The 25,590-nt window shown below is 30.3% G+C and overlaps 1 long non-coding RNA gene across 1 annotated transcript; it reads right to left on the bottom strand.

Annotated features, from left to right (window-relative positions):
• Positions 1-3,950: 3,950 nt before the first annotated feature.
• On the bottom strand, positions 3,951-10,588 carry LOC133666837 (uncharacterized). Its single transcript, XR_009831559.1, has 2 exons — positions 9,852-10,588; positions 3,951-9,709 (listed from the first exon to the last, which is right to left on the bottom strand). It is a non-coding gene; the product is annotated as an uncharacterized LOC133666837 (long non-coding RNA).
• Positions 10,589-25,590: the final 15,002 nt, after the last annotated feature.

Raw genomic sequence — 25,590 nt, forward strand, 5'->3', positions numbered from 1 at the left:
AACTAAGACCTAAATCTAAGATGCATGCATCTTATCATTTCCATCGAGTATAATCAATTATAATAAAAATCTAAATCTTAATATTAAGTCTTAAATCTATCTTATATTATACTTAAATCTATGATGCGCGCATCTTGTCATTTACATCGAATGTAAAAGACTTTATTAGTACCTTCAATCTAATCCATTGCTTATTAATCAATAATAATTTAAAGAAGTTATTTTAGACTAGATTGAAGGTGTGCGTAGTTCTTGGCTTGCCATCGCTTTTCGAACAATTTTCAAATGGAAATCAAGATATCTTTTTAAATGAAAAATATGAAAAGCGATGCCAATTACCGGGTCTCACCCACGGGGAGGTGACTACGCATCGAGACCCATCAGGTTGAATTTATTGAACAAAGTGACTAATACATTAAATGATACAATTAATTATATATAAACTAAATCTTAAAGGTAGAAAAGAAATATGATACAATTGGTAAATGATTTATCCATCGTAGTCCAACGTTGTCCATCGTCGTCCAACGTCGTCCATCGTTGAAGACATCTATCTTAAACCTTATATCTATCTTACATAATTCTAAAAACCAGGACCTAAATTGAAGATGCATGCATCTTATGATTTACATCGAATATAAGAAATTATAAAAAATTAAAAATTGTGTCGTATGCTGATTATGGTGATCCAATGTCGTCCAACGTCGTCCATTGATGAAATATTAAATTTAACTTATACTAGATCTTAATACTAAATCTTACATCTATTTTACATCTATTTTACATCGATCTTACATCAATCTTACATCGATCTTACATCGATCTTACATCGATCTTACATATATCTTACATATATCTTACATCTACCTTACATCTTATATTTATCTTACATTATTCAAAAAACTAGGATCTAAATTTAAGATGCATGCATCTCATCATTTACATCGATTATAATCAATTATAATAAAAATCTAAGTCTTAATATTAAATCTTAAATCTATCTTATATTATACTTAAAACTAGAACTTAAATCTAAGATGCGCGCATCTTGTCATTTACATCGAATGTAAAAAACTTTATTAGTACCTTCAATCTAATCCATTGCTTATTAATCAAAATAATTTAAACAAGTCATTTTAGACTAGATTGAAGGTGTGCGTAGTTCTTGGCTTGCCATCGCTTTTCGAACAATTTTCGAATGGAAATCAAGATATCTTTTTAAATGAAAAATACGAAAAGCGATGCCAATTACCGGGTCTCACCCACGGGGAGGTGACTACGCATCGAGACCCATCAGGTTGAATTTATTGAACAAAGTGACTAATACATTAAATGATACAATTAATTATCTATAAACTAAATCTTAAAGGTAGAAAAGAAATATGATACAATTGGTAAATGATTTATCCATCGTCGTCCAACGTTGTCCATCGATGATATCTTAAATTTAACTTATACTAGATCTTAATACTAAAACTTACATCTATCTTAATACAAAACCTTACATCTATTTTACATCGATCTTACATCAATCTTACATCGATCTTACATCGATCTTACATCGATCTTACATCGATCTTACATCGATCTTACATCGATCTTACATCGATCTTACATCGATCTTACATATATCTTACATCTTATATATATCTTACATTACTCAAAAAACTAAGACCTAAATCTAAGATACATGCATCTTATCATTTCCATCGAGTATAATCAATTATAATAAAAATCTAAATCTTAATATTAAGTCTTAAATCTATCTTATATTATACTTAAATCTATGATGCGCGCATCTTGTCATTTACATCGAATGTAAAAGACTTTATTAGTACCTTCAATCTAATCCATTGCTTATTAATCAAAATAATTTAAACAAGTCATTTTAGACTAGATTGAAGGTGTGCGTAGTTCTTGGCTTGCCATCGCTTTTCGAACAATTTTCGAATGGAAATCAAGATATCTTTTTAAATGAAAAATATGAAAAGCGATGCCAATTACCGGGTCTCACCCACGGGGAGGTGACTACGCATCGAGACCCATCAGGTTGAATTTATTGAACAAAATGACTAATACATTAAATGATACAATTAATTATATATAAATTAAATCATAAAGGTAGAAAAGAAATATGATACAATTGGTAAATGATTTATCCATCGTCGTCCAACGTTGTCCATCGATGTCCATTGTTTTTCATCGATACATCGAATACAAGTAATTATAATAAAGAAACCTAATAATATTGAAAGCTATATCGTATGTTGATTGTGATCCAACGTTGTCCAATATTCTCCATCGTTACATCGAATATAAGAAATTATAAAAGGAAATTAAAATCCGTATTCTATATTGACTATCGTGATCCAACGTTGTCCTACGTTGTCCATCGATGTCCATTGTTTACCATCGATACATCGAATACAAGTAATTATAATAAAGAAATTAAAATCTATGTCGTATCGCTAATTATCGTGATCTAACGCCGTTCAACATTCTCCATGGTTATATCGAATATAAGAAATTTTAAAAAAAGAAATTAAAATCTATGTCGTATGTTGATTATCGTGATCAAATATCGTCCAACGTCGTCGATCGATTGTCCATCGATACATCAAATATAACAAATTATAATAAAGAAGTCTAATCATATTAAAAGCTATATCGTATATTGATTATCGTGATCCAACGTTGTCCAATATTCTCCATCGTTACATCGAATATAAGAAATTTAAAAAGAGAAATTAATATCTATGTTGATTATCGTGATCAAACACGGTCCAACGTCGTCGATCGATTGTCCATCGATACATTAAATATAACAAATTATAATAAAATGATTATCGTGATCCAACGCCATCCAGCATTCTCCATCATTACATATAAATATAAGAAAATATAAAAAAAGAAATTAAAATCTATGTCGTATGATAATTATCGTGATCCAACATCGTCCAACTTCGTCTAACGATACCTACCAATGTCCACCGACGTCCATTGATACATCACATATAAGAAATTAGAAAAAGGAAATTAAAATCTGTACGCTATATTGCTTTTCGCGATCCAACGACGTCCAACGTTGTCCATCGATATCCATCGATGAAATCATAAATTAACTTATTCTAGATCTTAATACTAAATCTTAAACCTATCTTATATTATACTTATCATACTAGGACCTAAATCTAAGATGCATGCATCTTATGATTTACATTGAATATAAGAAATTATAACAAAGAAATTAAAATCTATGTCGTATGTTCATTATCATGCCGTCCAACATCGTCAACGTCGTTCAATCTCGTCCAACGTCGTCCAACGTCATCCAGCGATGTCCACCGATGTCAATCAATGGCCATTGATATCCATTGAAACATCGAATAAAAGAAATTATAAAAAGGTCTTATCGATCTTACATCAATCTTACATCGATCTTACATATATCTTACATCGATCTTACATATATCTTACATCGATCTTACATATATCTTACATCGATCTTACATATATCTTACATCTATCTTACATCTGTCTTACATCTCATGTCTATCTAACATTATTTAAAAAACTAAGACCTAAATCTAAGATGCATGCATCTTATCATTTCCATCGAGTATAATCAATTATAATAAAAATCTAAATCTTAATATTAAGTCTTAAATCTATCTTATATTATACTTAAATCTATGATGCGCGCATCTTGTCATTTACATCGAATGTAAAAGACTTTATTAGTACCTTCAATCTAATCCATTGCTTATTAATCAAAATAATTTAAACAAGTCATTTTAGACTAGATTGAAGGTGTGCGTAGTTCTTGGCTTGCCATCGCTTTTCGAACAATTTTCGAATGGAAATCAAGATATCTTTTTAAATGAAAAATATGAAAAGCGATGCCAATTACCGGGTCTCACCCACGGGGAGGTGACTACGCATCGAGACCCATCAGGTTGAATTTATTGAACAAAGTGACTAATACATTAAATGATACAATTAATTATATATAAACTAAATCTTAAAGGTAGAAAAGAAATATGATACAATTGGTAAATGATTTATCCATTGTCGTCCAACATCGTCCATCGTCGTCCAACGTCGTCCATCGTTGAAGACTTAAGTTTAACTTATACTAGATCTATAATCTTACATCTATTATATCTAATACTAAATCTTACATCTATCATACATCTATTTTACATTTATCTTACGTCTATCTTTTATTTATCTTACATCTATCTTATATTATTCAAAAAAGTAGGACCTAAATTTAAGATGCATGCATCTTATGATTTACGTCGAATATAACAAATTATAATGAAGAAATCTAATCATTTTAAAAGCTATATCTTATGTTGATTACCATAATCCAACGCCGTCCAAAATTGTCCATCGTTACGTCGAATGTAAGAAATTATAAAAAAAGAAATTAGAATCTATGTCGTATACTGATTATCGTGATCAAATATCGTCCAACGTCGTTGATCGATGTCCATCGTTGTCCATCGATACATCGAATATAACAAATTATAATTAAGAAATCTAATAATATTAAAAATATATCGCATGTTGATTATCGTGATCCAACGCCGTCCAACATTGACTATCGTTACATTAAATATAAGAAATTATAAAAAAGAAATTAAAATCCTACAATGAGTATCCTATATTGATTATCGTGATACAATATTGTCCTACGTTATTTATCTATGCCCATTATTTTCCATCGTTACATCAAATATATGATATTATAATGAAAGAAATTAAAATTTATGTTGTATGCTGATTATCGTGATTAATCATCGTCCAACGTCGTCCATCGATGTCCCTCGTTGTCCATCGATACATCGAATATAACAAAATATAATAAAGAAATCTAATAATATTAAAAACTATATCGTATGTTGATTATCGTGATCCAACGCCGTCCAACGATGTTCATTGATATATCGTATATAAGAAATCAGAAAAAGGAAATTACATTTTTTTATCCAACGATATCAATAGACATGCAACGACGTCCAACAATATCCAACGATCTCCAACGATATCATGCGATGTCCAACGATGTCCAACGATGTCCAACCATATCATTTGATATCCATCGATACATCGAATATAAGAAATTATAAAAAGGAAATTGTAATCATTATGCTATGTTAATCATCGTGATCCCACATTGTCTAATGTCGTCTAATGTCGTCCAATGTCGTCCAATGTCGTCCACTGACGTCCAATGTCGTCCAACGATGTCCAGCGATGTCCAGCGATGTCCATCGATGAAATCCTAAATTTAACTTATACTAGATCTTAATACTAAATCTTAGGTCTATTTTATATATATATCTTATATATATCTTACATCTTATATCTATCTTACATTATTCAAAAAACTAGAACCTAAATCTAAGATGCATGCATCTTATCATTTACATCGAGTATAATCAATTATAATAAAAATCTAAGTTTTAATACTAAATCTTAAATCTATCTTATTTTATACTTAATGCTTGCATCTAAAACGTACGCATCTTATCGAAATATAATAAATTATGATGAATATAGTAAAATTAAATCTTAATTCTAAATCTTAAACCTATCTTATACTATACTTAAAACTAGGACCTAAATCTAAGATGCGCGCATCTTGTCATTTACATCGAATGTAAAAGACTTTATTAGTACCTTCAGTCTAATCCATTGTTAATTGATCAAAATAATTTAAAGTAATCATTTTAGACTAGATTGAAGGTGTGCGTAGTTCTTGGCTTGCCATCGCTTTTCGAAAAATTTTCGAATGGAAATGAAGATATCTTTTTAAATGAAAAGTATGAAAAGCGATGCCAATTACCGGGTCTCACCCACGGGGAGGTGACTACGCATCGAGACCCATCAGGTTGAATTTATTGAACAAAGTGACCAGTACATTAAATAATACAATTAATTATCTACAAATCAGATCTTGTACATAGAAAAGAAATGTGATACAATTGGTAAATAAATTATCTATCATCGTTCATCTAACTTAATCTATATTCTTAATACTACATCTTAAATCTATGATTTATATATCCTACTGGCATCATCCGTACTAAAGATACGCTCTTATTTAACAAAGTAAAAAAAAAAAGAAATAGAAAAAGAAAAAAAGTAAAGGGATTGAAAATATTTATGAATGAATGTTTGTATATATAGAGTTGATTTTATGTTAAGGAGCGTATCATCTTACGAAATGTGCTTACAATAAACTTAATTTAAATGTCTATTTTACATTAAACTTAAACCTAAGACTTAAATTTAAGACTTAATTTAAATGTCTATCTTACATTAAACTTAAATCTAAGACTTAAATTTAAGACTTAAAATTTATTTAAATCTTAAATTTAAGTTTAAATTTAATCGAAGATATCTTAAAAATTACATATAGAATAAATTAGAAATTTTATTTTGATATTTCACGCAGGAATTCCGAATATTTATTCAATTGTTTCATAATTAAAAATGCAAAAATACTAACAAATTTTATTTAATTTTAGGGAAATAGTAGAAAAATTTAATTTTAATTTTGACAACGAATAATTATTTGTCATTTGTTCCAAATAAATCAACTGTTTGTATCAATATATCGTAATAAGAATATTAATTTATAATATTAAATAAATTAATGTTCTTATTGCATAATGCAAACAATTTTATGTAATAGTACGAGAGTTTAAAATTCAAATGAATAAATTTTTTAGCAGTATTTTCATTAACAAATGCTGTAATAATTAGGGGCGCTGAAAAAAAATTATAGCCAAAAAAGGCTATAAGGACCACACTTGTGATCCAAAAACAGGATCATTTCCACAATGTTAGTGGAAGAATATGGGCATTTTATAAACGCAACACTACTTTCAAAAACGCGATCATTTTATAGCGCAACACTATTTTCAAAAACGCGATTATTTTTCAACGCAACACTAATTCTTAAAATGAATTTAATATAAATGCAAATGAATTGAAAGTTAATATCTCTAATTAAAACTAAAATAAAATAAAATAAAATAAACATAAAATTTTTTAATACTACTATTTAAAAAAAATTATATTATTAAATTTAATAATGATTAAAATTATTAAAAAAAAATCGCGATGTCTCATAAAACGCAACACTAAAGCAAACGCGATTGTTATTCGCAACACTAATGCAAACCGTAATTTATTTGTCGCAACACTAATTAAAAAATCGCGATTGCCCGTTTTCCCACTTTGTGATCCAAAAGTAGGACCACATTTTTGCAGCTCTTGCAACTGCATTTTATGATCCCAAAACAGGATCACTTCCACAATATTAGTGGAAGAATCATGGGCATTTTATAAACGCAACACTACTTTTAAAAACGCGATCATTTCTTAGCGCAACACTACTTTCAAAAACGCGATTATTTTTTGACGCAACACTATTTTCAAAAACGCGATTACTTTTCAACGCAACACTAATTCTTAAAATGAATTTAATACAAATGCAAATGAATTGAAATCTAATATCTAATATCTCTATAATTAAAATTTGGAATAAAATAAACGTAAAATTCTTTAATATTACTTTTTATAAAAAATTGTATTATTAAAATTAAAATTATTAAAAAAAATCGCGATGTCTCATTAAACGCAACACTAAATCAAACACGATCATTATTTCGCAACTTTAATGCAAACCGTAATTTATTTGTCGCAACACTAATTAAAAAATCGCGATTGCCCATTTGCCCATGATGATTGTACGTTGGACCGGAATTCTCATCGGCCATAAATACTACTACTACTACTACTACTACTACTACTGATTCTAAAACGAGCATAGTGACAAAGTAGTAACAATGACTTCCCATTCTTTGGATCCAGACAAGATCCAAAAAATGAGAAACCATTCGTTGCAGCCCCTCTTCGTGACAGTTTGTCGAGGCCTCTTCGGTCTTCCTCCTTCGGGCGCGATGCCCGCTGAAACTTAAATCTAGGCTCGAGATTTCCTAATCGCAAAAAAAAAAAAAAGAAAAAAAATAGACTAAATCGCGAAAGCTGAGTGCACATGGACGACCAATAGTCATTACTGACCATTGTCCGCACATGCGCAGAATCTCGAGCGCACGTTCGTTTCGCCCACTTCGCGACCGCGACCGCGAAATTCGAAAAATCGATATAAGTAAAACCAGAAACGAGTGGTCATCGATGATCACTCATCTCAGCTCCACTCTCGATTTTTCAAATTGTATTTCCTGAAACAGGTTGTCACGCGAAAACGCGCCTACCCGACCAGAGACTGTGACAACCTGCCCGGCCCTGCCTACTTATAATTAACATGCACACCAGAAAGTATACTACCTATCCTACCTAGCGCTATATTTAAAAATGGCAAAACAATCACACCAACACACCCACTCCACGGTTCTCACACATTACACCCGGGTGCAAAAGCCTACACTAGGGAGAACGTCCCGGGACGCCTCCGACACCCGAGTTTGATACTACTTTCACACTCTAAATTTACGTACCTTTTCCTGAAATCGACTGACGATGGCTAATGATCATTGCGTGAATCGCGACAAAAATCGTATCTATCTCGATTTTAATTATCAATAAAAATGGCATTACTAAAATTTAATAATTGGTATCAATTTACAATTTATAATTTTATGATAATATTAACAAAATTGTAAATCGTATAATTGATAATATAATAAATAAAAATGAGAATCGTAACGACGCAATTCCACAGCCTAATCGCAAACACACACAATGTGGAAAATACGTCGTGCACGATCACTAACTTATCGTCAGTCGCCGTTAAAAACTTATAAACTATAGTCATCATGCCTATTGCCTCTCTCTCACCCAAGTAACACCTGGGCACGTGAGTGAGATCGTGGCAATAGACACGGAAGGGGTTAAACCTGAAAATCCTAAACTAAAAAAATATTATAAATATCTATTTTTTCTCTAACGGACTAATATTCTTTATTTCATCATCTATTTTTACTTTAAATTTTATTCAATGACTCTAATTTTATTAAAGTTATATCTATATAATATCTATATAATAATAAAGCAAAAGAAAAATAAATAAGAAATTTATTTACAACAAGAAATACTAAATGCAAAATAAACTAATTGAATTGAAAAATTAAAGTTAACATTAATAATTAATTAACATTAATACCTCAGGCGATTCCTTCATCAAAACATAGTTTCGAATTAGAAATTAGAAACACAATGTTCAATATTATTGTTTTGATTCCGAAATCTACCTGTCGCGATATATCTTCTTACACATTTTCGTATACGAAGGAACTAAAATTTAAAATTTTATATTTTGTATCATATGATTGTTGAAAATTGAAAATCGAATAATTAAAATATATTATAATATAAAGCGAAATGTAAAAAAGAAAAGAAAATTTTTAGTTTATTAGTATTTGAGAAACGCGATGTGCAAGAAGATCTAGCCTGAGCTAATAAATAAAACACAGAAAATGTTACTACTCACGGATATAATAAATATATCCGTGGTCACTATGCCCGTTGCAAAAATCTACGTATACAACCAATCACTCGTGTCGATTCGGACCTTTCGTCCTACGACATGATTGAGTGACCGGAGGAACATAAATGCATGCGACTCACCATTAGATGCGAAGAATATTGGCAGGGGGATGTTAGGAAATATCTGTAACAAAAAAAGAAACAACATAATTTAAAACATAATCCAGATTATTGAAAATTGAATTCTAAATTTAAAAATTAAAAATCTAATGATTTATATTGAGATAAAAAAATAAGAATTTAAATAAAATGATATAGATAATTACCTCTTCGCGTGATGGATGACCGCCGTATTTTCTTGAGAGAAGCACTGACTCTAAACGCGTAGTCTTTTAACGCGACCGGTTAAAAATTAAATTCGGCGAACAAACACTGATTCTAATTTCGCGTTATTCGTTAAAGAATTTAAAAAAACTTTTACGAAAGCAAACACTGACTCTACTGATCGCGCGCGGTAACAAAAATTTACTGAAAATAAAATTGCATAATAAGGGAGGGATAGGGTGGAAAAAAAAGTAAAATATTCGATATTTTTCCTTTTTTTTCTTTTTCGTTTCAAACATTTGTTTAAGAAAATACTGCTATGAGTTCTAAGATACTTTTTAACATTCAAAAATTTTTATGAATTATTTAGAAAAATTTGGAAAATTATTTGAATAATTTGGAAAAATTACGTTATAATTGTTCGCTATCAAAATTTAGATTATAATCAATTATAATAAATGATGTCGCGAATTATAAATTTTCGAAATTTCTTGCAAAATAATCAAAATTTTACAAGTTAAAGATACAATAACAAAAACTTAAACTTAAACTTAAACTTAAACTTAAAACTAGTGTAGTTCTTAGCTTGGCATCAGTTTTCAAAAACTAATCATTCTAATATAGTTTTAATACAATATTTTTAATGTGATATTTCTAATAATTTGATCAAATAATATAAAACGAAAACCGATGCCAATTACCGGGTCTCACCAACGAGGAGGTGACTACGTCGAGACCCACATAATTATTATATATTTATTATATAAATAATTTTATATTTAACATTTAATTTGTTTTAATATTTAATTTGTCATTATTTATATAATATTATAACAAATTAAATATTAAAACAAATTAAAGGTTAAATATAAAATTAAAAGAAAATTAAAAATTAAAATATAAATCAAATTAAAATTTTGAAATAAAAATTAAAAATTGAAAATTAAATCAAATTAAAATTTATATAATATTATAATAAATTAAATGTTAAATATAAAATTAAAAGAAAATTATAAATTAAAATATAAATCAAATTAAAATTTATATAATATTATAACAAATTAAATGTTAAATATAAAATTAAAAGAAAATTATAAATTAAAATATAAATCAAATTAAAATTTTGAAATAAAAATTAAAGATTGAAAATTAAATCAAATCAAAATTTTGAAATAAAAACTAAATATTGAAAATTAAATCAAATTAAAAATTTTAACCAAAATTAAAATAAAATTTAAAAATTAAAATTAAAAGTTAAAGTGAATTGAAAATAAAATTAAATAAAATTAAAAAAAATTAAAAAGCAAATATTTAAAGTTTGAAATAGAAATTGAAAGATAAATTAAAAGTAAATTAAAAATTTAAAAATTAAAAATTAAAAATTAAAAATTAAAAATTAAAAATTAAAAATTAAAATTTAAATCAAATAAATTAATTGAAAAATATATAATTAATGTTAATTAAAAATTAAAAATTAAATAAAATAAAAAGTAAATGTAAAAAAGAAAAAATGTGTGTATTATAATAATATGTTATATAATAATAATATGAATAAATAATAATAAATTATTCTCAATGTTATAAATTTTCAGTTAAAGTGTTATGATTTCGATGTTAACGCGACGCGAGTTCGATAGGAAATGATTGCGCGCGCCCGTTCTGTCCCGTATTTATACGAGCGCCTGAGCCGAAGTCGAACGAAAATATACGACCTTTTCCGATTATATCAAAATAAACTTTTCGAATATATTAATCAATGATTGATTAATTTTTATACTTTTACTGTTAATTTATCGTTAATTTATGAATTTGATAACAATTTTTATATTTTTATAATTAATTTATGAATTTAACAACATATTAAAATATATATAATAATTAATATATATATTTTTACGAAATAAAGAAAAATTCTGTATTTTATAATATCAATTTGCGATTTAATATTATGTTAAAAATTATTTCTTATTATTTTATGCGAAAAATAAGTATAAAATAACACCGAATAGATTTATAGAATGAATAATTTAATAAATTTAGAATTTTTATTCTAATTTATTTATTGAAAAATATACTAAATATAACAAATCACATATATTTTTTTAAATTACACTATAAAATAAGATTTAATGGTTACTTTTTTTAATAATTAAAGACAATTATATTTTCAAGACAACACTGCAGATGTGCGTAGTTCTTGGCTTGCCATCGCTTTTCGAAAAATTTTCGAATGGAAGTCAAGACATTTTTTTTAAATGAAAAATAAGAAAAGCGATGCCAATTACCGGGTCTCACCCACGGGGAGGTGACTACGCATCGAGACCCATCAGGTTGAATTTATTGAACAAAGTGACCAGTACATTAAATAATACAATTAATTATCTACAAATCAGATCTTGTACATAGAAAAGAAATATGATACAATTGGTAAATGATTTATCCATCGTAGTCCAACGTTGTCCATCGATGATATGTTAAATTTAACTTATACTAGATCTTAATACTAAATCTTATATCTAACTTACATCTATATTACATTTATCTTAAAATAATCTATTTTACATCTATCTTACATCTATCTTACATTATTCCTAAATCTAAATCTAAATCTAAGATGTATGTATCTTATGATTTACATCGAATATAAGAAATTATAACAAATTAAAATCTATGTCGTATGATATATGATTATAGTGATCCAACGACGTCCAACGTTGTCCATCGATGAAGTCTTAAACTAACTTATTCTAAATTTTAATACTAAATCTTAAATCTAACCTAAAAAATATTATACTTAAAACTAGAACTTAAAACGCTCGCATCTTATCATTTACATCGAATATAAAAAATTGTAACAAAAGAATTAAAAATCTATGTCGTATGTTGATTCTCGTGATCCAACGTCGTCCAACGTCGTCCAACGTTGTCCATCGATAAAGTCTTAAACTAACTTATTCTAAATCTTAATATTAAATCTTAAATCTATCTTATTTTACACTTAAAACTAGGACTTACAAGTCCTAGTACGTCTAAAACGCACGCATTTTACGATTTACATCGAATATAACAAAATTATAACAAAAAAATTAAAAATCTATGTCATATATTGATTATCGTGATCCAACGTTGTCCATCGATGATGTCTTCAATTAACTTATTCTAGATCTTAATACTAAATCTTAAATCTATCTTACTTTATACTTAAAACTAAGACTTACGTCTAAAACGCATCTTATCGAAATATAATAAATTACAATGAATATATTAAAATTAAGTCTTATTTCTAAATCTTAAACCTATTTTACATTATACTTAAAGTTAGAACCTAAATCTAAGATGCATGTATCTTATCATTTACATCGAGTATAATCAATTATAATAAAAATCTAAAAGTCTTAATATTAAATCTTAAATCTATCTTATATTATACTTAAATCTATGATGCGCGCATCTTGTCATTTACATCGAATGTAAAAGACTTTATTAGTACCTTCAATCTAATCCATTGCTTATTAATCAAAATAATTTAAACAAGTCATTTTAGACTAGATTGAAGGTGTGCGTAGTTCTTGGCTTGCCATCGCTTTTCGAAAAATTTTCGAATGGAAATCAAGATATCTTTTTAAATGAAAAATATGAAAAGCGATGCCAATTACCGGGTCTCACCCACGGGGAGGTGACTACGCATCGAGACCCATCAGGTTGAATTTATTGAACAAAGTGACTAATACATTAAATGATACAATTAATTATATATAAACTAAATCTTAAAGGTAGAAAAGAAATATGATACAATTGGTAAATGATTTATCCAACGCCGTCCAAAATTGTCCATCGTTACGTCGAATGTAAGAAATTATAAAAAAAGAAATTAGAATCTATGTCGTATACTGATTATCGTGATCAAATATCGTCCAACGTCGTTGATCGATGTCCATCGTTGTCCATCGATACATCGAATATAACAAATTATAATTAAGAAATCTAATAATATTAAAAATATATCGCATGTTGATTATCGTGATCCAACGCCGTCCAACATTGACTATCGTTACATTAAATATAAGAAATTATAAAAAAGAAATTAAAATCCTACAATGAGTATCCTATATTGATTATCGTGATACAATATTGTCCTACGTTATTTATCTATGCCCATTATTTTCCATCGTTACATCAAATATATGATATTATAATGAAAGAAATTAAAATTTATGTTGTATGCTGATTATCGTGATTAATCATCGTCCAACGTCGTCCATCGATGTCCCTCGTTGTCCATCGATACATCGAATATAACAAATTATAATAAAGAAATTTAATAATATTAAAAACTATATCGCATGTTGATTATCGTGATCCAACGCCGTCCAATAGTGGCTATCGTTACGTTAAATATAAGAAATTATAAAAAAGAAATTGAAATCCTATAATGGTTATCCTATATTGATTATCGTGATTATCGTGAACAACATTGTCCTACGTTGTCTATCGATGCCCATTGTTTTCCATCGTTACATCATATATATAAAATTATAAAGAAAAAAATTAAAATTTATGTTGTATGCTGATTATCGTGATCCAACGCCGTCCAACATTGTCCATCGTTACATCGAATGTAAGAAATTATAAAAAAAGAAATTAAAATCTATGTCGTATACTGATTATCGTGATCAAATATCGTCCAACGTTGTCCATCGATGTCCATTGTTTTTCATCGATACATCGAATATAACAAAATATAATAAAGAAATCTAATAATATTAAAAACTATATCGTATGTTGATTATCGTGATCCAACGCCGTCCAACATTTTCCATCGTTACATCGAATATACGAAATTATAAAAAAAAATTAAAATCCGTATTCTATACTGATTATCGTGATCCAACGTCGTCCAACGATGTTCATTGATACATCGAATATAAGAAATTCGAAAAAGGAAATTAAATGCTTTTTATCTAACGATGTCAATCGATATCCAACGACGTCCAACAATGTCCAACGATGCCCAGCGATATCCAACTGATGTCATTCAATGTCCATTGATACATCGAATATAAGAAATTATAAAAAGGAAATTAAACTCATTATCCTATGTTAATCATCGTGATTCCACGTCCAACGTCATCCAATGATATGCAGCGATATCCAACGATGTCCAACGTCGTCCAATCGATGAAATCTTAAATTTAACTTATACTAGATCTTAATACTAAATCTTATATCTATCTTACATCGATTTTACATCGATCTTACATATATCTTACATATATCTTACATCTTATATTTATCTTACATTAATCAAAAAACTAGGGCCTAAATCTAAGATGCATGCATCTTATCATTTACATCGATTATAATCAATTATAATAAAAATCTAAGTCTTAATATTAAATCTTAAATCTATCTTATATTATACTTAAAACTAGAACTTAAATCTAAGATGCGCACATCTTGTCGTTTACATCGAATGTAAAAGACTTTATTAGTATCTTCAATCTAATCCATTGCTTATTAATCAAAATAATTTAAAGCAATCATTTTAGACTAGATTGAAGGTATGCGTAGTTCTTGGCTTGCCATCGCTTTTCGAAAAATTTTGGAAATGGAATGGAAATCAAGATATCTTTTTAAATGAAAAATATGAAAAGCGATGCCAATTACCGGGTCTCACCCACGGGGAGGTGACTACGCATCGAGACCCATCAGGTGGAATTTATTGAACAAATTGAATAATACAATTGAAATAATACAATTAGTTATTTATAAATCTTAATACTAAATATTACATCTATCTTATATTATGCTTAAAACTAATACTTAAAACTAATACTTAAATCTAAGATGCATGCATCTTATGATTTACATCGAATATAAGAAATTATAATAATGAAATTGAAATCATTATAAATTATAAAAAAATTAAAAATCTATATCGTATGGTAATTATTGTGATCCAACGACGTCCAACGTTGTCCATCGATATGCATCGATGAAATCTTAAATTAACTTATTCTGAATTTCAATATTAAATCTTAAATCTATCCTAAAAAATGTTATACTTAAAACTAGGAATTAAATCTAAAACTCTCGCATCTTATGATTTACGTCGAATATAAGAAATTATAAAAAAGAAATCTAATCGTATTAAAAGCTATGTCGTATGTTGATTAACGTGATCAAATCTCGTTCAATATTGTCCATAGTTACATTGAATGTAAGAAATTGTAAAAAAAAAATTACATCTGTCGTATACTGATTATCGTGATCCAACATCGTTCAATCAATATCATCCAATCGTCATCCAACGTTGTCAATCAATATTCATCCATACAACGAATATATGAAATTATAGAAAGGAAATTAAAATCATTATCTTATGTTGATCACCATCACCTAACGTCGTTCAACAATATCTACCCATGTCCACCGATATCCATCGATGTCCACTGATCGAAAATAAGAAATTAGAAAAAGGAAATTAAAATCTGTACTATAGAGATTTTCGCGATCCAACGTCACTTCGTTGTTCATCGATGTCCATCGATGTCCATTGATGTCCACTGAAATATCGAATATAAGAAATTATAAAAAGGATATTAAAATCATTATTCTATGTTGATCATCGTGATTCAACACCATCCAGCATCGTCCATCGTTGTCCGGCATCGTCCATCGTCGCCCAGCGTCGTCCATCGTCGCCCAGCGTCGTCCATCGTCGCCCAGCGTCGTCCATCGTCGCCCAGCGTCGTCCATCGTCGCCCAGCGTCGTCCAATGTCGTGCAACGTCGTCCAATGTCGTGCAACGTCGTCCAATGTCGTGCAACGTCGTCCAGCGTCGTGCAACGTCGTCCAATGTCGTGCAACGTCGTCCAGCGTCGTGCAACGTCGTCCAGCGTCGTGCAACGTCGTCCAGCGTCGTGCAACGTTGTCCAGCGTCGTGCAACGTTGTCCAGCGTCGTCCAATGTCGTGCAACGTCGTCCAATGTCGTGCAACGTCGTCCAGCGTCGTGCAACGTCGTCCAGCGTCGTGCAACGTCGTCCAGCGTCGTGCAACGTCGTCCAATGTCGTGCAACGTCGTCCAGCGTCGTGCAACGTTGTCCAGCGTCGTGCAACGTTGTCCAGCGTCGTCCAATGTCGTGCAACGTCGTCCAACGTCGTGCAACGTCGTCCAATGTCGTGCAACGTCGTCCAGCGTCGTGCAACGTCGTCCAGCGTCGTGCAACGTTGTCCAGCGTCGTGCAACGTTGTCCAGCGTCGTCCAATGTCGTGCAACGTCGTCCAATGTCGTGCAACGTCGTCCAATGTCGTGCAACGTCGTCCAATGTCGTGCAACGTCGTCCAGCGTCGTGCAACGTTGTCCAGCGTCGTGCAACGTTGTCCAGCGTCGTCCAATGTCGTGCAACGTTGTCCAGCGTCGTCCAATGTCGTGCAACGTTGTCCAGCGTCGCCCAGCGTCGTCCATCGTCGCCCAGCGTCGTCCATCGTCGCCCAGCGTCGTCCATCGTCGCCCAGCGTCGTCCAATGTCGTCCACCGTCGTCCAATGTCGTGCAACGTCGTCCAGCGTCGTGCAACGTTGTCCAGCGTCGTGCAACGTTGTCCAGCGTCGTCCAATGTCGTGCAACGTCGTCCAATGTCGTGCAACGTCGTCCAATGTCGTGCAACGTCGTCCAATGTCGTGCAACGTCGTCCAATGTCGTGCAACGTCGTCCAGCGTCGTGCAACGTTGTCCAGCGTCGTGCAACGTTGTCCAGCGTCGTGCAACGTTGTCCAGCGTCGTGCAACGTTGTCCAGTGTCGCCCAGCGTCGTCCACTGTCGTCCACCGTCGTCCAATGTCGTGCAACGTCGTCCAGCGTCGTGCAACGTTGTCCAGCGTCGTGCAACGTTGTCCACTAATGTCAATCGATGTCCATTGATGTCTACTGAAACATCGAATATAAGAAATTATAAAAAGGATATTAAAATCATTATTCTATGTTGATCATCGTGATTCAACGCCATCCAGCGTCATCTATCGTTGTCCAGCGTCGTCCATCGTTGTCCAGCGTCGTCCATCGTTGTCCAGCGTCGTCCATCGTTGTCCAGCGTTGTCCATCGTCGCCCAGCGTCGTCCATCGTCGCCCAGCGTCGTCCAATGTCGTGCAACGTTGTCCAGTAATGTCAATCAATGTCCATTGATGTCCACTGAAACATCGAATATAAAAAATTATAAAAAGGAAATTAAAATCATTATCCTATATTGATCATCGTGATTCAACGCCGTCCAACGCCATCCAACGATGTCCAACGATGAAATCTTAATTTAATTTATTCTAGACCATAATATTAAATATTAAATCTACCTTATTTTATACTTAATACTAGGACTTACGTCTAAAACGCACGCATCTTATCGAAATATAATAAATTACAATGAATATATTAAAATTAAGTCTTAATTCTAAATCTTAAATCTATCTTATACTATACTTAAAGCCTAGGACCTAAATCTAAGATACATGTATCTTATCATTTACATCGAGTATAATCAATTATAATCAAAATCTAAATCTTAATACTAAATCTTAAATCTATCTTATATTACACTTAAAACTACGACTTACGTCTAAAAACGCATCTTATCGAAATATAATAAATTACAATGCAAATATTATAATTTAAATCTTAATATTAAATCTTAAATCTATTTTCAAGATATCAAGAATACTCTTCTTGATCAACTTACAGCAAAAATAGAAAAATTTTTTCAAGTAATTTATTATTTAATTAAAAGAAAATTGTAATGTTCAAAACGAAGAGCAAAACGAAATAGAAATAAATATTGAAGAAAAACGTAAGACACGTCATCGATAAAAATAACAAAATAATTGAAAAAGAGGAATATCCTATAAATCATTGTCATTCTCATGTTACGACTTACATCAGTGGAGAATCGCTGAATAGACGATACTTGCCAATTATCAATCAAAAGTTACGACAGCGGCCTAACAGAAGAAGATATTTGTCCCAGCAACACAGGAAGGAACGAGGAAGATCCTCGACCACCTGTGTTGGCTAACAAAGACATTGTTCTACCGTAAGACCTAACTCTGATCGAGTACTCGGTGGTACCAATCGATCAGAGCGCGGACCTTTGACTGACCACTGGAAGTAAAGTACTAATCTAACAACTCTTGCCACTGTTGCGTTACATGTGATTGACAATAACTTGAAATAAATAAAAAGAAACAACAAACGAAGATAGAAATGAGGATAAATTGAAGAAAAAAGTAAGAAACGATTCGAAGGACCACATGAAACCACCTGAGATGAAAAATAAAACGAAAGATATATCAAAGAATTAAGAATCTTATTTTTCGCTTTAAGTTGAGAAGAGTATCTTGATACGGATATAAATAATGTCCTTAATAATAATAATTTAATATTCGTTTATTAACTAATATTCAAAGACATTCTGGTCTTATTTAAAAAAAGAGAAAAAAGAGAAAAAAGATAAAATTGCTAAAATTTTCTTAAAAAATTATACAAATACAAGAAAAAATTAACCAGAATAACCTTGTACAGATTTTATTAGTACCTTCAATCTAGTCCATAGACAGTTAATTAGAATAATTTAAAGCAATCATATTTAGACTAGATTGAAGGTGTGCGTAGTTCTTGGCTTGGCATCGCTTTTCGAAAAATTTTCGAATGGAAATCAAGATATCTTTTTAAATGAAAAATATGAAAAGCGATGCCAATTACCGGGTCTCACCCACGGGGAGGTGACTACGCATCGAGACCCATCAGGTTGAATTTATTGAACAAAGTGACTAATACATTAAATGATACAATTAATTATATATAAATTAAATCTTAAAGGTAGAAAAGAAATATGATACAATTGGTAAATGATTTATCCATCGTCGTCCAACGCTGTCCATCGATGATATCTTAAATATAACTTATACTAGATCTTAATACTAAAACTTACATCTATCTTAATACAAAACCTTACATCTATCTTACATCGATCTTACATATTTCTTACATCTATCATAAACCTTATATCCATCTTACATAATTCTAGAAACCAGGACCTAAATTGAAGATGCATGCATCTTATGATTTACATCGAATATAAGAAATTATAAAAAATTAAAAATTGTGTCGTATGCTGATTATGGTGATCCAATGTCGTCCAACGTCGTCCATTGATGAAATATTAAATTTAACTTATACTAGATCTTAATACTAAATCTTACATCTATTTTACATCGATCTTACATCTATTTTACATCGATCTTACATCAATCTTACATCGATCCTACATATATCTTACATCTATCTTACATCTGTCTTACATCTTATGTCTATCTAACATTATTCAAAAAACTAAGACCTAAATCTAAGATACATGCATCTTATCATTTCCATCGAGTATAATCAATTATAATAAAAATCTAAATCTTAATATTAAGTCTTAAATCTATCTTATATTATACTTAAATCTATGATGCGCGCATCTTGTCATTTACATCGAATGTAAAAGACTTTATTAGTACCTTCAATCTAATCCATTGCTTATTAATCAAAATAATTTAAACAAGTCATTTTAGACTAGACTGAAGGTGTGCGTAGTTCTTGGCTTGGCATCGCTTTTCGAAAAATTTTCGAATGGAAATCAAGATATCTTTTTAAATGAAAAATATGAAAAGCGATACCAATTACCGGGTCTCACCCACGGGGAGGTGACTACGCATCGAGACCCATCAGGTTGAATTTATTGAACAAATTGACGAGTACATTAAATGATACAATTAATTATCTATAAACTAAATCTTAAAGGTAGAAAAGAAATATGATACAATTGGTAAATGATTTATCCATCGTCGTCCAACGTTGTCCATCGATGATATCTTAAATTTAACTTATACTAGATCTTAATACTAAAACTTACATCTATCTTAATACAAAACCTTACATCTATTTTACATCGATCTTACATCAATCTTACATCGATCTTACATCGATCTTACATCGATCTTACATATATCTTACATCTTATATCTATCTTACATTACTCAAAAACTAAGACCTAAATCTAAGATGCATGCATCTTATCATTTCCATCGAGTATAATCAATTATAATAAAAATCTAAATCTTAATATTAAGTCTTAAATCTATCTTATATTATACTTAAATCTATGATGCGCGCATCTTGTCATTTACATCGAATGTAAAAGACTTTATTAGTACCTTCAATCTAATCCATTGCTTATTAATCAATAATAATTTAAAGAAGTTATTTTAGACTAGATTGAAGGTGTGCGTAGTTCTTGGCTTGCCATCGCTTTTCGAACAATTTTCAAATGGAAATCAAGATATCTTTTTAAATGAAAAATATGAAAAGCGATGCCAATTACCGGGTCTCACCCACGGGAGGTGACTACGCATCGAGACCCATCAGGTTGAATTTATTGAACAAAGTGACTAATACATTAAATGATACAATTAATTATATATAAACTAAATCTTAAAGGTAGAAAAGAAATATGATACAATTGGTAAATGATTTATCCATCGTAGTCCAACGTTGTCCATCGTCGTCCAACGTCGTCCATCGTTGAAGACATCTATCTTAAACCTTATATCTATCTTACATAATTCTAAAAACCAGGACCTAAATTGAAGATGCATGCATCTTATGATTTACATCGAATATAAGAAATTATAAAAAATTAAAAATTGTGTCGTATGCTGATTATGGTGATCCAATGTCGTCCAACGTCGTCCATTGATGAAATATTAAATTTAACTTATACTAGATCTTAATACTAAATCTTACATCTATTTTACATCTATTTTACATCGATCTTACATCAATCTTACATCGATCTTACATCGATCTTACATCGATCTTACATATATCTTACATATATCTTACATCTATCTTACATCTTACATTTATCTTACATTATTCAAAAAACTAGGATCTAAATCTAAGATGCATGCATCTTATCATTTACATCGATTATAATCAATTATAATAAAAATCTAAGTCTTAATATTAAATCTTAAATCTATCTTATATTATACTTAAAACTAGAACTTAAATCTAAGATGCGCGCATCTTGTCATTTACATCGAATGTAAAAGACTTTATTAGTACCTTCAATCTAATCCATTGCTTATTAATCAAAATAATTTAAACAAGTCATTTTAGACTAGATTGAAGGTATGCGTAGTTCTTGGCTTGCCATCGCTTTTCGAACAATTTTCGAATGGAAATCAAGATATCTTTTTAAATGAAAAATATGAAAAGCGATGCCAATTACCGGGTCTCACCCACGGGGAGGTGACTACGCATCGAGACCCATCAGGTTGAATTTATTGAACAAAGTGACCAGTACATTAAATGATACAATTAATTATCTATAAACTAAATCTTAAAGGTAGAAAAGAAATATGATACAATTGGTAAATGATTTATCCATCGTCGTCCAACGTTGTCCATCGATGATATCTTAAATTTAACTTATACTAGATCTTAATACTAAAACTTACATCTATCTTAATACAAAACCTTACATCTATTTTACATCGATCTTACATCAATCTTACATCGATCTTACATCGATCTTACATCGATCTTACATCGATCTTACATCGATCTTACATCGATCTTACATCGATCTTACATCGATCTTACATATATCTTACATCTTATATATATCTTACATTACTCAAAAAACTAAGACCTAAATCTAAGATACATGCATCTTATCATTTCCATCGAGTATAATCAATTATAATAAAAATCTAAATCTTAATATTAAGTCTTAAATCTATCTTATATTATACTTAAATCTATGATGCGCGCATCTTGTCATTTACATCGAATGTAAAAGACTTTATTAGTACCTTCAATCTAATCCATTGCTTATTAATCAAAATAATTTAAACAAGTCATTTTAGACTAGATTGAAGGTGTGCGTAGTTCTTGGCTTGCCATCGCTTTTCGAACAATTTTCGAATGGAAATCAAGATATCTTTTTAAATGAAAAATATGAAAAGCGATGCCAATTACCGGGTCTCACCCACGGGGAGGTGACTACGCATCGAGACCCATCAGGTTGAATTTATTGAACAAAATGACTAATACATTAAATGATACAATTAATTATATATAAATTAAATCATAAAGGTAGAAAAGAAATATGATACAATTGGTAAATGATTTATCCATCGTCGTCCAACGTTGTCCATCGATGTCCATTGTTTTTCATCGATACATCGAATACAAGTAATTATAATAAAGAAACCTAATAATATTGAAAGCTATATCGTATGTTGATTGTGATCCAACGTTGTCCAATATTCTCCATCGTTACATCGAATATAAGAAATTATAAAAAGGAAATTAAAATCCGTATTCTATATTGACTATCGTGATCCAACGTTGTCCTACGTTGTCCATCGATGTCCATTGTTTACCATCGATACATCGAATACAAGTAATTATAATAAAGAAATTAAAATCTATGTCGTATCGCTAATTATCGTGATCTAACGCCGTTCAACATTCTCCATGGTTATATCGAATATAAGAAATTTTAAAAAAAGAAATTAAAATCTATGTCGTATGTTGATTATCGTGATCAAATATCGTCCAACGTCGTCGATCGATTGTCCATCGATACATCAAATATAACAAATTATAATAAAGAAGTCTAATCATATTAAAAGCTATATCGTATATTGATTATCGTGATCCAACGTTGTCCAATATTCTCCATCGTTACATCGAATATAAGAAATTTAAAAAAGAGAAATTAATATCTATGTTGATTATCGTGATCAAACACGGTCCAACGTCGTCGATCGATTGTCCATCGATACATTAAATATAACAAATTATAATAAAATGATTATCGTGATCCAACGCCATCCAGCATTCTCCATCATTACATATAAATATAAGAAAATATAAAAAAAGAAATTAAAATCTATGTCGTATGATAATTATCGTGATCCAACATCGTCCAACTTCGTCTAACGATACCTACCAATGTCCACCGACGTCCATTGATACATCACATATAAGAAATTAGAAAAAGGAAATTAAAATCTGTACGCTATATTGCTTTTCGCGATCCAACGACGTCCAACGTTGTCCATCGATATCCATCGATGAAATCATAAATTAACTTATTCTAGATCTTAATACTAAATCTTAAACCTATCTTATATTATACTTATCATACTAGGACCTAAATCTAAGATGCATGCATCTTATGATTTACATTGAATATAAGAAATTATAACAAAGAAATTAAAATCTATGTCGTATGTTCATTATCATGCCGTCCAACATCGTCAACGTCGTTCAATCTCGTCCAACGTCGTCCAACGTCATCCAGCGATGTCCACCGATGTCAATCAATGGCCATTGATATCCATTGAAACATCGAATAAAAGAAATTATAAAAAGGTCTTATCGATCTTACATCAATCTTACATCGATCTTACATATATCTTACATCGATCTTACATATATCTTACATCGATCTTACATATATCTTACATCGATCTTACATATATCTTACATCTATCTTACATCTGTCTTACATCTCATGTCTATCTAACATTATTTAAAAAACTAAGACCTAAATCTAAGATGCATGCATCTTATCATTTCCATCGAGTATAATCAATTATAATAAAAATCTAAATCTTAATATTAAGTCTTAAATCTATCTTATATTATACTTAAATCTATGATGCGCGCATCTTGTCATTTACATCGAATGTAAAAGACTTTATTAGTACCTTCAATCTAATCCATTGCTTATTAATCAAAATAATTTAAACAAGTCATTTTAGACTAGATTGAAGGTGTGCGTAGTTCTTGGCTTGCCATCGCTTTTCGAACAATTTTCGAATGGAAATCAAGATATCTTTTTAAATGAAAAATATGAAAAGCGATGCCAATTACCGGGTCTCACCCACGGGGAGGTGACTACGCATCGAGACCCATCAGGTTGAATTTATTGAACAAAGTGACTAATACATTAAATGATACAATTAATTATATATAAACTAAATCTTAAAGGTAGAAAAGAAATATGATACAATTGGTAAATGATTTATCCATTGTCGTCCAACATCGTCCATCGTCGTCCAACGTCGTCCATCGTCGTCCAACGTCGTCCATCGTTGAAGACTTAAGTTTAACTTATACTAGATCTATAATCTTACATCTATTATATCTAATACTAAATCTTACATCTATCATACATCTATTTTACATTTATCTTACGTCTATCTTTTATTTATCTTACATCTATCTTATATTATTCAAAAGTAGGACCTAAATTTAAGATGCATGCATCTTATGATTTACGTCGAATATAACAAATTATAATGAAGAAATCTAATCATTTTAAAAGCTATATCTTATGTTGATTACCATAATCCAACGCCGTCCAAAATTGTCCATCGTTACGTCGAATGTAAGAAATTATAAAAAAAGAAATTAGAATCTATGTCGTATACTGATTATCGTGATCAAATATCGTCCAACGTCGTTGATCGATGTCCATCGTTGTCCATCGATACATCGAATATAACAAATTATAATTAAGAAATCTAATAATATTAAAAATATATCGCATGTTGATTATCGTGATCCAACGCCGTCCAACATTGACTATCGTTACATTAAATATAAGAAATTATAAAAAGAAATTAA

The sequence above is a fragment of the Apis cerana genome, linkage group LG10 (assembly GCF_029169275.1).
Source record: "Apis cerana isolate GH-2021 linkage group LG10, AcerK_1.0, whole genome shotgun sequence".
NCBI lineage: Eukaryota > Metazoa > Arthropoda > Insecta > Hymenoptera > Apidae > Apis > Apis cerana.